This window comes from Scylla paramamosain, chromosome 32 (assembly GCF_035594125.1).
Source record: "Scylla paramamosain isolate STU-SP2022 chromosome 32, ASM3559412v1, whole genome shotgun sequence".
Taxonomy (NCBI): Eukaryota; Metazoa; Arthropoda; class Malacostraca; order Decapoda; family Portunidae; genus Scylla; species Scylla paramamosain.
Window position 1 is genome coordinate 47,389 of NC_087182.1, and position 16,379 is coordinate 63,767.

Sequence of the window (16,379 nt, forward strand, 5' to 3'; positions counted from 1 at the left end):
TTTGTACTTGTTCAGCTTGCCCTTAGCACTTGTTCATACATGACAGAATGAGAGATCTATGGGTGGGGGTGACACCTGGAAATGGGTATGATTCATGAAGGGATTGATTGATTGGTTGACTGACTGATTAAGAAAAAAAAACGTAGCAGTGGAGGGTGGGGGGGGGGGAAGGCGCCCCCAACTTTCCAGTCATATATGGCGTGGAAGGGACAATACCAGCAAAGAAAAATATGAGAAAATGCATAATTTACTACAAAACCCAAAATGCGAAATAAAACCTTGCCAAATTGAACCTTCCCACGAAGGTAATGAATGGAGTTTTGATGCAATGAGCCACAGTTACTTAAAACACTCAACAAATATAACACCTGCCAAAAAAATAAAATAAATAAATAAAATCAATCAATAAATAAAGATAAAAACGCGAGAAAACCTTTAAATTATCACAACGCGAAATATACACACACGCTAAACTGGATGCGTCATTAATTAATACCCCCAATAGTTTATAGCCCCTCCCCTATTCATTGCTCCCCCCCCCTCCCTGCCTTGAGGAACACCTTCACTTATGGCCTGCTGTTGGGTCAGATTTGAGCCATTTTAACCTCGAATTACATACAATACATACATACATATCGTCTCCTTGCAATAATTATAATAGTCTTCCTGGCTTAATTTTTGTTTATTCATTATTCCTTATGTATTTATTAATTATTTGTCATTTGTCTAATTCCTTGTTTTATTTAGCCTCGGTATTTAACTAAGCATTTTTTTTTTTCACTTTCTGACTGTGGCCCTTGCAATGAATGGCTTAATTGTTTATTTACTGTTCCTTACGTGTTTATTGATTATATGTGAGTTATTTATTTGATATTCATGATTTTTTTTTACTTCGTATTTCTTTATATGATAGTTTTATCTTTTCGTGTTTTCTGGCTTAAGTTTTGTTTATTACTCCTTGTTTGTGTTATTAGGTGTGTCATTAATTATTTGTCTTATTTCTCGTAGTTTAATGGATTTTTTAGCACTTTAATTATTAGAGTTCTTCACCAGTCATTTTATTCGAGAGAGAGAGAGAGAGAGAGAGAGAGAGAGAGAGAGAGAGAGAGAGAGAGAGAGAGAGAGAGAGAGAGAGAGAGAGTCTAAATGAATGATAAAAAAAATAATAATCAGTTACAGTATTTTATTTATAAACAAGAACAATTCATGATAATAATAATAATAATAATAATAATAATAATAATATTTAAATACAAGGAGGAAAATGTGTAATAATAATAATAATAATAATAATAATAATAATAATAATAACAATAACTGCTTTTATCTTACTCACACAGATAAATAGTTTTATAAATAGTTTATTGACCATAAACATTGTGTACATACACACAAAATTAAATAGAACAGATAAAAATTTCAAAATGTAGTCAGTGACACACAGAAGACTGGTGACAAAACCTACTAAAGCCCATTAAATGATTGGGTGTCTCAAGTTTCCACATCATCAGTGGAACACTGCTTCTGAGCACTCAGGGATGGACAAGCTTTTCATGGCTTGTGTGAATGGAGACAAGACGTGTAGGGGATTTATTTGTTCTGTTTTTTCTTGTCCTACTCTCTCTTCCTCCCTCTTGACTCTTCCTTTGCTTCATCCTACTCTTTCTCTTGCTCATTCTTTCTCTCTCTCTCTCTCTCTGGACTTTTCAGATATAGCTCCTTATGATTTTTTGGCAATCCCAAACCTGTTGACAGTATCCTTATCTGAGAGCCAAGGAGACCATGCAGAATGTGGCAGCATACCTATCATTGGTTGCAGAAGCGTTTGAGCAGTGGAGTGATGGATGATTGTAGGAATGTGGTGGCACTGCTATCCACCATGACATTCATCCACATAACAGAACCATCTCACATGGTGCATTCAGCCTCAGGGAGAGGAACCTCTGTAGCCTTGGGCAGTAGCCCTTGGTCAGGTTTGCTCCAGAGTCAAACCTGCTTACCATCCGAGAATACCTTGGGGAGGAATGAGGAAGCCTTTTGCTCTGAACCCATGAAAATTGTTCAACCCTATAAGGGAAAAATATGAATGTTGAACAAATTGATGAGAAATGGAAGGATTAATGGGCTAAGTGTGTTGGATTACAGAGGGCTTTCTTTGAAGGACATTTTGAATGATACCATAATTTTGGCCCTTAGCCCAAGGTTGGATACTTCTGAACCGTTCTTGCATTTTTAAGCTAAGTAATATAAAATGCTCAATTAACAAAGGAAGGATAATGAAAAGATAAAACAAATCAGGAATTATATCAATTCATAGCTTTATCATACTCGTAGTTCTAAGTCATAAATACTACAAAAATTAGTCAATCTCTTCAGAAATAATTATAAGATAAGCTTTAATAATAAAAAGTATGTATAAATAGATGAAATGTTGTCACCTTCACCAATGCCGGCTTCTTGTTATTCAGCACATGCTTGTGCTTCCTGAACACCGGTCTCATACTGGATAGAGACAGTAATGTATGGAGGTTTGATGCAATACAACATTTTATATAAGGATAAAAACTTGCATAAACTTCCTGTTTGTGTTTTTCTACTAAGGTGCAATTGTTAGGTGAGCATTTGCAACTTCCTACACTTAAACCATAACATCCCTACTACAGTGGCTCAGAGCCACACCATCACTTGTTGCTTGTCCACTAGTAAATAAGTTTTTTGTTTGTTCATTCTCATTCCTTCCCTATTTAAAACATCATTCCATCTTGTCATGGCCTCTTGAAGATCTTGTTGGCTTCCTGTCACGACAGCGACATCGTCTGCATAGGCCAGCATGATCTCTTTATCCTCCCTTACACACACTTCCTTCAGGCATCTGTCCATGTATATAATGAATAGCAAAGGAGAGAGCATCAATTATTCAATTATTCAATTATTCCTCACACACACACATACACACACACACACACACACACACACACACACACACACACACACACACACACACACACACACACACAGGTAATAACAATAATATCTACCCTATATTGTAATGCACATTTTCATAATCACCACTGAATCATCATCATCATCATCATCAATATTTTTTATCAATAATATTAACAGTATTTATATATGTACATAGCATTACTATTATTACTACACACACACACACACACACACACACACACACACACACGTACATACACTCACCTCTTGGCAGGGGTGGTGGGGAACAGGAGGAGGAGGAGGAGGAGGAGGAGGAGGAGGAGGAGGAGGAGGAGGAGGAGGAGGAGGAGGAGGAGGAGGAGGTGGACGAGGAGGAGGAGGAGGAGGAGGAGGAGGAGGAGGAGGAGGAGGAGGAGGAGGAGGAGGAGGAGGAGGAGGAGGAAGAGGAGGATTAACACTGTGTGAGTGACTGACAGACTGACTAACTGACTAACTCACTAACTGACTGAATGACTGACTAACTGACTGACTGAATGACTGACTAACTGAGTGACTGACTGACTGACTCACTGACTGATACATACATACATACAGACAGACACAAGTACACAAGAATAAAAAATAAAATACATAACTGAAAAATCATTGCAATACACAGACAGACAGACAGACCAATGACAGAAAGACAGACAGATGGAGACAAACTAAACAGATAGATAGATAGTGAAATGACCACACAAAACACACACACACACACACACACACACACACACACACACACACACACACACACACACGCACCTGTTGAACATAGTAAGCTGTGGCACCAGGTTCAGACGGCCGCTCTACACAGCCTCGGACGCCTCCTGTGCCAACTCCTTGCATCGAACGAACCTGTGTAGACATGAAAGTAAGCAAGCAAGTGTTTATGGCTAATTATAATACTCAATATGCCAGTATCATCTCCAGCATCACCATCTGCTCACCACTGGGGACTCTCCTGGGGAGAGTTAGGAGAGTGAGAGAGGGGAGGGAGAGAGAGGGAGAGGAGAGGAAGAGAGAAGGGGAGTCTTGGAGATGGTTTGGGGTGAGTCTGGGATGGTCTGGATACATTGGGAATGAGAGAGAGAGAGAGAGAGAGAGAGAGAGAGAGAGAGAGAGAGAGAGAGAGAGAGAGAGAGAGAGAGAGAGAGAGAGAGAGAGAGAGAGAGAGAGAGAGAGAGAGAGAGAGAGAGAGAGAGAGAGAGAGAGAGAGAGAGAGAGAGAGAGAGAGAGAGAGAGAGAGAGAGAGAGAGAGAGAGAGAGAGAGAGAGAGAGAGGCTGTGAAAGGCTGGAAGAGGCTGTGAGAAGTTGGGATGGACTGGAAGTCCATCCCAACAGTTTGGGACAGTTTGGGGTGAGTCTGGAATGGTCTGGATACACTGGGAATGAGATAGAGTGAGAGAGAGGCTGTGAGTGGCTGTGAATAGCTGGGAGAGGGTGTGATAGGTTGTGAGAGGCTGAGAAAAGACAGTGAGAGGGTGGAGAAAATAATGGGAAACTGGAAAAATGAAAAGGAGAGATAGAAAGAGACACACAGGTAGACAGACACACCTGTAGGAAGGGCTCCTTAATATCCCCTTATCAGCTGGAGGGAGGGCTACAGGTAATAATCTTTTCTTCTTCCTTATCCGTGCCTCCTCCTCGTCCTCCTCTTCCTTTTCCTCCTCCACCTCGTACTCCGGAACTGGCGACCCCACCACCGGCACCTCCGACATGGCCTCCTGCGGGATGGTAAGGTAGTTAGGGAACTGTCTGAGTTAGCGTGTGTGTGTATGTTGGTTAAGTTTGGTTAAGTGTTAAATAAAGAATGGTACTCTATATTAATTTCAATATTTATCTACTTATTATCTGTATTTTGAAGATACATGTACCATTTGAACTGTAAACCTTTGTAATTGTCTGTCTCCTGCACACCCAGCTCGTCAACACCCCTGTGCCTGCAAACGGGTCACTGAACATTAAATAAACTTGTCTCAGTCCCCTACATACACACAAGTGGCTGGCCAAACACTGCATCAACACAAACAATGGATAAACAGTGGGAATCTGCTGGTCTGAGTCCCCTACATACACACAAGTGGCTGGCCAAACACTGCATCAACACAAACAGTGAATAAACAGTGAGAATCTGCTGGTCTGAGCCCCCAAAACACACTAGTGGCTGGCCAAACACTAGATCAACACAAACAGTGAATAAACAGTGGGAATCTGCTGGTCTGAGCCCCCAAAACACACAAGTGGCTGGCCAAACACTAGATCAACACAAACAGTGGATAAACAGTGGGAATCTGCTGGTCTGAGTCCCCTACATAAACACAAGTGGCTGGCCAAACACTAGATCAACACAAACAGTGGATAAATAGTAGGAATCTGCTGGTCTGAGCCCCCAAAACACACAAGTGGTTGGCCAAACACTGCATCAACACAAACAGTGGATAAACAGTGGGAATCTGCTGGTCTGAGTCCCCTACATACACACAAGTGGCTGGCCAAACACTGCATCAACACAAACAGTGAATAAACAGTGGGAATCTGCTGGTCTGAGTCCCCTACATACACACAAGTGGCTGGCCAAACACTGCATCAACACAAACAGTGGATAAACAGTGGGAATCTGCTGGTCTGAGTCCCCTACATACACACAAGTGGCTGGCCAAACACTGCATCAACACAAACAATGGATAAACAGTGGGAATCTGCTGGTCTGAGTCCCCTACATACACACAAGTGGCTGGCCAAACACTAGATCAACACAAACAGTGAATAAACAGTGGGAATCTGCTGGTCTGAGTCCCCTACATACACACAAGTGGCTGGCCAAACACTAGATCAACACAAACAGTGGATAAACAGTGGGAATCTGCTGGTCTGAGTCCCCTACATAAACACAAGTGGCTGGCCAAACACTAGATCAACACAAACAGTGGATAAATAGTAGGAATCTGCTGGTCTGAGCCCCCAAAACACACAAGTGGCTGGCCAAACACTGCATCAACACAAACAGTGGATAAACAGTGGGAATCTGCTGGTCTGAGTCCGCTACATACACACAAGTGGCTGGCCAAATACTGCATCAACACAAACAGTGAATAAACAGTGGGAATCTGCTGGTCTGAGTCCCCTACATACACACAAGTGGCTGGCCAAACACTAGATCAACACAAACAGTGAATAAACAGTGAGAATCTGCTGGTCTGAGCCCCCAAAACACACTAGTGGCTGGCCAAACACTAGATCAACACAAACAGTGAATAAACAGTGGGAATCTGCTGGTCTGAGCCCCCAAAACACACAAATGGCTGGCCAAACACTAGATCAACACAAACAGTGGATAAACAGTGGGAATCTGCTGGTCTGAGTCCCCTACATAAACACAAGTGGCTGGCCAAACACTAGATCAACACAAACAGTGGATAAATAGTAGGAATCTGCTGGTCTGAGCCCCCAAAACACACAAGTGGCTGGCCAAACACTGCATCAACACAAACAGTGGATAAACAGTGGGAATCTGCTGGTCTGAGTCCCCTACATAAACACAAGTGGCTGGCCAAACACTAGATCAACACAAACAGTGGATAAATAGTAGGAATCTGCTGGTCTGAGCCCCCAAAACACACAAGTGGCTGGCCAAACACTGCATCAACACAAACAGTGGATAAACAGTGGGAATCTGCTGGTCTGAGTCCGCTACATACACACAAGTGGCTGGCCAAATACTGCATCAACACAAACAGTGAATAAACAGTGGGAATCTGCTGGTCTGAGTCCCCTACATACACACAAGTGGCTGGCCAAACACTGCATCAACACAAACAGTGGATAAACAGTGGGAATCTGCTGGTCTGAGTCCCCTACATACACACAAGTGGCTGGCTAAACACTGCATCAACACAAACAATGGATAAACAGTGGGAATCTGCTGGTCTGAGTCCCCTACATACACACAAGTGGCTGGCCAAACACTAGATCAACACAAACAGTGAATAAACAGTGAGAATCTGCTGGTCTGAGCCCCCAAAACACACAAGTGGCTGGCCAAACACTAGATCAACACAAACAGTGAATAAACAGTGGGAATCTGCTGGTCTGAGCCCCCAAAACACACAACTGGCTGGCCAAACACTAGATCAACACAAACAGTGGATAAACAGTGGGAATCTGCTGGTCTGAATCCCCTACATAGACACAAGTGGCTGGCCAAACACTAGATCAACACAAACAGTGGATAAATAGTAGGAATCTGCTGGTCTGAGCCCCCAAAACACACTAGTGGCTGGCCAAACACTGCATCAACACAAACAGTGGATAAACAGTGGGAATCTGCTGGTCTGAGTCCCCTACATACACACAAGTGGCTGGCCAAACACTAGATCAACACAAACAGTGAATAAACAGTGGGAATCTGCTGGTCTGAGCCCCCAAAACACACAAGTGGCTGGCCAAACACTAAATCAACACAAACAGTGAATAAACACTGGGAATCTGCTGGTCTGAGCCCCCAAAACACACAAGTGGCTGGCCAGACACTGCATCAACACAAACAGTGAATAAACACTGGGAATCTGCTGGTCTGAGCCCCCAAAACACACAAGTGGCTGGCCAGACACTGCATCAACACAAACAGTGAATAAACAGTGGGAATCTGCTGGTCTGAGCCCCCAAAACACACTAGTGGCTGGCCAGACACTGCATAGGCACAGATGGGGAGCTGGTTTGGCCTGACAGCACCCTCCAGTATTCATGTAAATTCTGGCTACCATTTGCAATTCTATTTTGGGGAGCCACACCTCAGAGAGTCTCTTTTATTGAAGTTTTGTCCCCCCCACGGCTGGCTGGCCTACATAACAAAATAAATAGATAATGTTTTTTTTTTGTCAGTTAGAGGACTTTTTCATCTCTACCTGTTGAAATAAGATTATCTCGGAAAGTTTAAAAATGATGCATTACTACTACTACTTACCCTGAACAATACCTCATCCTCAGCATCAGAGGACGGCCCCTCCCCCTCCTCACTGACTAACTGTTGTTGTTGTTGCAGTTGTTGTTGTAACAGAATCAACCTCTTCCTCTCCCTCTCTCTCTGACGTGCCTCCCTCCTGGCCTCCCTCTCTCTCCTCCTCCTCTCCTTCCTCTCCCTCCTCTCTTGCTTCTCTCTCTCTCTCTTGCTGCTGCTGCAATCTCTGGGTCCACCATGTCCTCGTTGATCCTCGGGATTTGCTGCAAAAGGAGGGAGAGAGTGAGTGAGTGGAAGTGGGAGAGAGGATGAGAGAGAAGGGTAAAACTATTATTGTAAGAGAGAGAGAGAGAGAGAGAGAGAGAGAGAGAGAGAGAGAGAGAGAGAGAGAGAGAGAGAGAGAGAGAGAGAGAGAGAGAGAGAGAGAGAGAGAGAAATATGTAGCAGTAATAATAATAATAATAATAATAATAATAATAATAATAATAATAATAATAATAATAATAATAATAATAATAATAATAATATCAAACATTCTCTCTCTCTCTCTCTCTCTCTCTCTCTCTCTCTCTCTCTCTCTCTCTCTCTCTCTCTCTCTCTCTCTCTCTCTCTCTCTCTCTCTCTCTTTCTCCTAGTGCAACCTACACTCATAAATTATTTCTTGCCCCAAAAAAGCTAATTTGGAATAAGACAAACAGTAACAAGTCCGAACATAGCAGTGGATCTTAAACTCCTAGAAACTGGAGACATTACTGTATTCCAGACCTTGGCGTTTGTATACAAAGCTCTTAATACAAACACAAGAGACACGGGCTCATGATATTCAGTTAAGACAGACAGGTAACTTGAGGACACCCTTCTGCTGAACCTCCCGTGCCCAACAGAGTGTCGTCTCACGAGGAACCAAGCACTGGACCCGGCTCTCGGACACAGTTAAAAACAAACCATTACATTCCTTTAAATTACTGATAAAACAACACTTAACAAGTAATTATTCATTGTATTTATTAGTTTTCAAATTGTAATCAGCTCTACTATTATAAACATATGTAATTGTTTGTAATTTGTAATAGTTATTATTATTATTATTATTATTATTTACTTTTGTTATTGATATAATTCTTTTTTGCATGTATCTATAATTTGATTGGGTTAAAGTTATGAATTACTTACTAAATAATTATGTACTGTCTTTTTCTTTTTTTTTTCATGATAGCTGAATAAAACACTGGTCTTAAACCTTAGTGTAAAATATTCATTAGTCCACAAAGACCTTGTGCTCCATGGACTGGCCATCACATATCAGAATGTCTATATACCAGTCTGTCTGTATATATTAACACCAATATATATCATTTAATCAATCAATCACTCTGTAAGGAAAATATAGACAAATAAATACAATAACAACAGATGTATATACACTCTCTCTCTCTCTCACCTGCTGAGGAGGGAGATAAGCCAAGCCACAGCTAACCCAGGTGTGTGTGGCCCACCTCCACCTCCCATCACCCCCGCTGGCAGCACCGCAGGGGGGCAGGAGGGGGTGAGGGATGACTGGGCAGGGGTCACAGGGAGAGGGGTGGCTGGGGCAGGGGTCTGGGGCTGGGGTCGGGGGAAAGCCTGGGACTCCGACCACTTGCATGACCCGACCAACTCCAACGACTTCTGCCCCTAATACCTGCGTGTTGTCAGCTGGAACAACCTGAGAGGAAGGAGGTGCTCAGAAGTAGTAGTAGTAGTAGTAGTAGTAGTAGTAGTAGTAGTAGTAAGATTGATTTTCTATCTCTGTCTCTCCTTTCTGTATGTAAAAAACTTTCTCTCTCTCTCTCTCTCTCTCTCTCTCTCTCTCTCTCTCTCTCTCTCTCTCTCTCTCTCTCTCTCACCTGTATGACATTCCCTGCCTGCACTATCATGGGGAAGTGGGGCTGCGGGGCTGAGGCATCTTGGGGCAACACCTGAAGCATGTTCCCCATTTGAATAACCCTTGTTGTGGCGGTGGTGGCAGTGGTGGTGGTGGCGTCAGTCCCCTCGGCTGCATCGTAAGGTACTGGAACTGTTGGGAGGAGGGGGTTAGTTTGGGCGGCCACGCCCCGGGGACTTAGCCTTGGGAGGAGAGCGTGCCCAAAGGGGGGCAGGGACCGGTTCTTGTAGGGGCTGCGGGCACACGCGGGAGGGCGGCCCTGGGGAGAAAGCTACTAGATTCGTTCAAAGCATATCTAAACCTAACAGAACACTATTTACAAATAAACCCACCTGTTATAATTAGCTTGTGCAACAGTTTGAGGGCGAAGGTAAGGAGTGAGGAGCCACTGCTTACAGGGATAGCCACTGTCCCCGGGAAGGTAGCATCCTGCAGGTACATGTTGTTCCTCAAACATCAGTTTGAGTGCTGACTTATCTAGTATTCTTGCATCGTTGACTGAGCCAGGCCACCTTGCCACAATGTCAAGAATCTTATAGTGAGCATCAAATACTACTTGCACATTTATGCTGTGATAGCGTTTCCTGTTCACATATACATGTTCATCGACATGAGGAGACACAATTCTTATATGAGTACCATCAATCACTCCCACAACACCGGGAAACTGAGTTACTTGCATGAACTCTGCCTGTTTTTGCTGCACTTCACGCTGGGTGTGAGGGAAAGCCACGAACTGGCAGATTACTTCTGGGTCAGCCAGTGCATCAATTGTCTGTGATATTGCACGGCTGATAGTGGGCTGCGTTGTTCCAAAATCATCACAACTGCACTGTTGCATTTTTCCTGTGGCTAAATATCGTAATGTGATGGCCACCATCTCAGGGGTCAAGGCTCTATTTCTTTCAGTTTTACTTTGCAGCTTGTCTCTCACTATATCAGTCACTGCAACAATACCAGCACGGTCCAATCTGAATCTTTTCAGTAACTCAGCATCGTCGTACTCAGCGAAAATATCTCTTCTCACTCTGTAGGTGCGCCGCTGACGTTGTTGTGCCGCCTTCCTGCTAACGGCTGGGTTCATCATGCTCTAAATAAAATTTCCACCTACCTTTAATAATCTGCTGGAGGTAACTTGTGGAAAGAGAAAGAAAAGTGCATTATTTTTATGCAATAATATTTTTAATTTTTGAACTTGAAAATGCAATATACTTTAATTCAGAGATTTAAAAAGTGAACATACGTTTTAACCCAGCGGGTGCTGTAAACAGTACGTTGGCGGTTCACACCAGTTCAGAAGGTATCTTAAATTGCACTCGACAATGTTGTGAATACTTTAAAATGCTTGAAGCCATACTTGATGCCTTCCATAACGTGTAAAGTAAGAAGTTAGCCTGTGTTAAAAAGTGGTGATCCCTGCAGATTACCAAGGCATCCAGTCTCCCAGCAAGTGCCAAGAGGCATTCATTCAATGCTCCGCTGACACCAATTTGCCCAAAGGTATGCATTATATGTGGAAAGTACATTACGTACGGTGTAGAGGTGGTTGTCTAGTGATATAAATGGTAAGGTGGTGGTGCTGGTGATTGTGATGGTACTACACTGTTATTACCGTATGTCAGTATATTGAGGCTTGATATCACTTTTATTAATGTGCCAGTATTTCATTACCTATCTTATGAAATAACACTAGCTCTTGATATATTCTTTTCTACAAACCTTTAACAATAATTGAAAGGTTTTTTTTAAATTGAATTCAATGCCTTTTCTTATTGATGAAAATAGGAAATAATTATGGCTACCACTGGCTAGACACGCCATACCTTGCCTTGAGTTTAGGTATGGTTAGGTTAGGTTTGATATGGTTGGGTGTAGTTAGGTTAGTTTTGGGTATGGTTAGGTTACAGCAAGTACAGTTAGGTTAGTTTGGGTGTAGTTAGGTTTGGATGTGGTTAAGTTAGTTTAGGTATGGTTAGATTACAGCAGGTATGGTTAGGTTAGTTTTGGTGTGGTCAAGTTAGTTTAGGTATGGTTAGGTTACAGCAGGTATGGTTAGGTTAGTTTTGGTGTTGTTAAGTTAGTTTAGGTATGGTTAGAACCTTGGACAAAAAATGAGGAACATCACTGAACCAAAAGATTTTTATTTATTTATTTATTTATTTATTTTATTTATTTATTTATTTATTTAATTTTCTTTTAATATTTCAATGAAAATTAGCAGTATTACTTATATCTGTCAACTTTCCAAGAGGGTTAGAGAATGCCTCAAGCCATTTGTAAGATAAGATTACACGTAAATTGCTTGGTTTAAGAGAAACTGGCATGTTAGTAAAATGAATCTTTACTGTCATGTGAATGAATATTTATAAATGCAAAAAGTTTAAATCTCCAAGAACAACCTGTGTTTTACAGTAATGTGGGTAGCCCACATGGGACCCATAAAGTAGCCCACAAAACACCCACATGCCTCCCATTATCCAATGTTGGCTGGGTATATATATATATATATATATATATATATATATATATATATATATATATATATATATATATATATATATATATGAGGAGGCAGTAGACATCTGCCTAAATGATAATTACTACCAGTGAGGTCTAAAGCACTGTTCAGGGGGTGCTGTGAACTTATCATTAAACCCAGCTGTGACCTCGCTGAACGTTTCCCTTTGTGTCTCACAACACAAGGGGGCAGTCATAGCCTGCCCTCTAAAGACAACTCTCTTCCTCCACACAAAACTACAAGCACCTAATAACACACACACCCTTCACTCAAAAATTTTAAAATCATCGTGGCGACTCCTACACCAGCCTCGTAGTCCCCATCTGGGGAGGGGACCATAAATGTCCCCAGGTCAGACTGCCTTTCTGTCAAAGACCCTAAGTGTCTTGACACCCCCCCTCAACTTTTTCTTCATTAACTTCTGCAACATTCGCAGTCAAAGATCTAATTTTCAATCTGTAGAACACCACCTCTCCTCTTCTAAACCTCATCTTCTTTTCCTCACTGAAACTCAGGTGTCTGAGGCAACTGACAGTAGCTCCTTTTCTGTTCCCTCTTACTTTCTCTATCCTCATTTTCAGTCCAAAGCTGGATGCTGCGTTTATGTGCGCAATGATTTAACCTGCTCTCGTGCCCACGCTCTTGAATCTTCTGAGTTTTCCACCATCTGGCTACGACTACAGAGTCACTCTCATACTAAATTTATCTGTGCTGTATACCTCTCACCTAACTCCTCTGATTATAAGAAATTCTTTAACTACTTAACTTCCAAAGTGGAGCACATTCTGACCCTCTTCCCTTTTGCAGAGATCTCCATTCTTGGAGACTTCAATGTTCACCACCAGCTTTGGCTTTCCTCTCCCTTCACTGACCATCCTGGTGAACTAGCCTACAACTTTGCTATCCTCCATGACCTAGAGCAATTGGTGCAACACCCTACTCGTATTCCTGACTGTCTTGGAGATACGAGTACACCCAACATTCTTGACCTTTTCCCCCAGCCTCAGCCCCAGCCCCAGCCTTTTCATCCCAGCCTCTCCCAGTGCATCCTAGCCTCTCCCAGTCCATCCCAGCCTCTCTCAGTGCATTCCAGCCTCTCCCAGTCCATCCCAGCCTCTCCCAGTCCATCCCAGCCTCTCTCAGTGCATTCCAGCCTCTCCCAGTCCATCCCAGCCTCTCCCAGTGCATCCTAGACTCTCCCAGTCCATCCCAGCCTCTCCCAGTGCATTTCAGTCCATCCCAGCCTCTCTCAGTGCATTCCAGCCTCTCCCAGTCCATCCCAGCCTCTCCCAGTCCATCCCAGCCTCTCCCAGTGCATCCTAGCTTCTCCCAGTCCATCCCAGCCTCTCTCAGTGCATTCCAGCCTCTCCCAGTCCATCCCAGCCTCTCCCAGTCCATCCCAGCCTCTCTCAGTGCATTCCAGCCTCTCCCAGTCCATCCCAGCCTCTCCCAGTGATAATAAAGCAATTTGGATTTAGGAGAGGGAGATTGTGTTACAAACTTACTGAGTTACACTTAGATCTATAGAAAACTGTTATCAAATGGCATATAACATTTTATGTTATATGCCATAATTTATTATGGCATATAACAGATTATTATTACAGATGCCATTTCTTAAAGAAATGGCATCTGTTTTTTTTTTTTTTATTCTCTTTCTCTCTCTCCCTCCCTAAGGCAGTGCTCCTCTTACAAAGGAAAAATAAATAATTAAATAAAATAATTAATTTACAAATCAAGGGCTGGATTTGTGTCTGTGGAGGCCTGTGAGCAGCCTGAGTGTGGAGGCCATCTACCTGAAATATTTATATTAATATTTTTGTATCTGTATTCCATGCAGTTTTTAATACATATAATATATTATAGTGAAAGGAACATATTTATTTAGTGTAAATGAAACAAGTGGTTATTTTGATAGTAATAAAAAAAATATTTAGTTCATAGAAAACTAGTGTTTGATTAATTTAAGTTTCTTTCACTTACAGAATATTTATGTGGGAGACTCCTCAGATTGTGGAGACCCCAGATTGTGGAGGCTCCTGGGCAGCTGGTCTTTTTGTGGACTCCTAAATCTGGCAGTGAACAAAATTCTCTCTCTCTCTCTCTCTCTCTCTCTCTCTCTCTCTCTCTCTCTCTCTCTCTCTCTCTCTCTCTCTCTCTCTCTCTCTCTCTCTCTCTCTCTCTCTCTCTCTCTCTCTCTCTCTCTCTCTCTCTCTCTCTCTCTCTCTCTCTCTCTCCTCAACTCTCAGCCACTGGATGGTATATCAGTTCACACAGCAAGAAGCCAAGGACCCACCGAGGCTGTCACTTGGAAGAGGTCATTGTTGTTGCATCCAGCATCCCAGCCTGACTGCCTAGACAGGTCCCGCAGGTTGCTGAATGGCAGAGGTGCAGGCTGCTCCACAGCAAAATGTGAGACCAGTGTGGCAGAGTATGATGTGTACACAATGAGGGACACACTGTAGCCAACCCAGTAGATTACCCGTGCTGCACTGCTGATTGGGTAGGTGTTGGAGCCTGCAGGAGGAAGAGGAGGAGGGAAAGATGCCATGAAAAGGCAATTTTAAGACATGGAGGATGATACAAAGGCAATTTAAAATCTTTGAAAGTAACACATCTTTTTAAATTAAAAAATGTAGAAAAGACCATTTTAAAATGTTTCAGAGATGAAAATGCAATTTAAGAGTTTTCTCATCATTTCTAAAAGATTTATATCTCATATCTTACTAAGAAAACTGTTGATATCATCATATGAAGAGAACTACTGATAAAATTAAATACATTACTTGATATCCATATCAGTCATATTAACACCACTTGCTTATATTGCTCATGCCAGAACTAATTCAAGTTAATATCAGCTCAATTATGAAAATACACCAGGTATCATGTAAAGTTTCCCAGTTTTAAATCTATCCTTTAATAACTGTCTTTCTGTATTCCCATCTTATCAAACATTAAACACCACTACCCTTGCATTCAACTTAGTCTCATACCCCAACAGGTCCTCACCCTGCTGTAGGAGGGCTGGCAACATGTACCAGCCATCTTACCAAACACTAAATGCTCCAACACTTGAACTGACCAGTCTTACACCTCAACAGGTCCTCACCTTGTTGTAGGAGAGCTGACAACATGTACCAGCCAGCAGCAACTCCCATGCTAACAGGCTTCTCCCCCGTGGGTATGTAGCACCTCTGGAGTCGCTCGATGAAGAAGAGGATGCTGGCGAGGCCTGTCGTGTTAGCCGGGATGCGCCGGTACAGAGCTGTGTCCGTTGGGGTTGTGTAGGCAAGCATCTTCTTGGCAAGGTCCTCGTGGGTGGCCGCAAACAGTTTACGGCTGTGGGATGAGAACTTGTCTTGTGAATGTGACGTTGGGGTGAGTGTTAATCTGATTTTGTGTTACTATGTTCTGTGGGGAGTGGGTGTTAATGTGATTTTTTGTTAACTGAATGCTGTGTCTGACCTCCTGAGGTGTAGTATGGTGGGCCACAAGATTGTCCCTTTCCACTAGGGGCTGACAGATGATATTAAGAGTGTGAATGTGTGTGTGGTGTTAACGTGCTGGAGTGTGCACAGCCAGGAGTGTTTGGGGAATGAAAATAAAAGGAGTTATGGATGTTTAAAAATGCATCTTTTGAGAGCTAAGTATACAAGAAAGTTGGTGTGTTTGGGGAATGAGTAAACAATGAAGAAATGTTTTGAGGAACTGGGTGTGCAGAGGCAGGAGTGTTTGGAGAATGAGAATACAGGAAGACAGGAATGATTTGGGAATAAGTGTACAAGAAAGGAGTGTTTGAGTGACAATATAATATAAGGAAGAGGTGTTTTGAAAATGAGAGTACAAGGAATGAGCATTTTGGGAGTTAATATACAAGGAAGCAAGTATTTAAGGGACTCAAGTATACAAGATTATTTTCCTGTCATATGTCATTATACAATGTTTTTCTTTGTTATACATCATTCCCTTTCACTTTTCATATCTTGTGTTCT

The 16,379-nt window shown here is 42.4% G+C and overlaps 1 protein-coding gene and 1 long non-coding RNA gene across 6 annotated transcripts in view; one reads left to right on the forward strand and one right to left on the reverse strand.

Annotated features, from left to right (window-relative positions):
• Positions 1 to 1,169: 1,169 nt before the first annotated feature.
• Positions 1,170 to 10,960, reverse strand: LOC135088944 (uncharacterized). Of its 2 annotated transcripts, XR_010261200.1 has the most exons (7): positions 10,199 to 10,960; positions 9,829 to 9,998; positions 9,384 to 9,647; positions 7,949 to 8,205; positions 4,540 to 4,709; positions 3,748 to 3,840; positions 1,170 to 2,872 (listed from the first exon to the last, which is right to left on the reverse strand). It is a non-coding gene; the product is annotated as an uncharacterized LOC135088944 (long non-coding RNA). The 2 variants fall into 2 exon arrangements; XR_010261199.1 differs by having other exon boundaries at positions 1,170 to 3,840.
• Positions 10,961 to 11,129: 169 nt separating this feature from the next.
• The window catches only part of LOC135088939 (dnaJ homolog subfamily C member 2-like), a 39,200-nt gene continuing 33,950 nt past the window's right edge, over positions 11,130 to 16,379 (forward strand). For all 4 annotated transcript variants that reach the window (XM_063984010.1, XM_063984012.1, XM_063984011.1 and 1 more), the window contains exons 1-3: positions 11,130 to 11,366; positions 14,370 to 14,887; positions 15,489 to 15,765. The gene's annotated coding sequence lies outside the window, so the exon portion shown is untranslated. The remainder of the gene's footprint in view (positions 11,367 to 14,369; positions 14,888 to 15,488; positions 15,766 to 16,379) is intronic.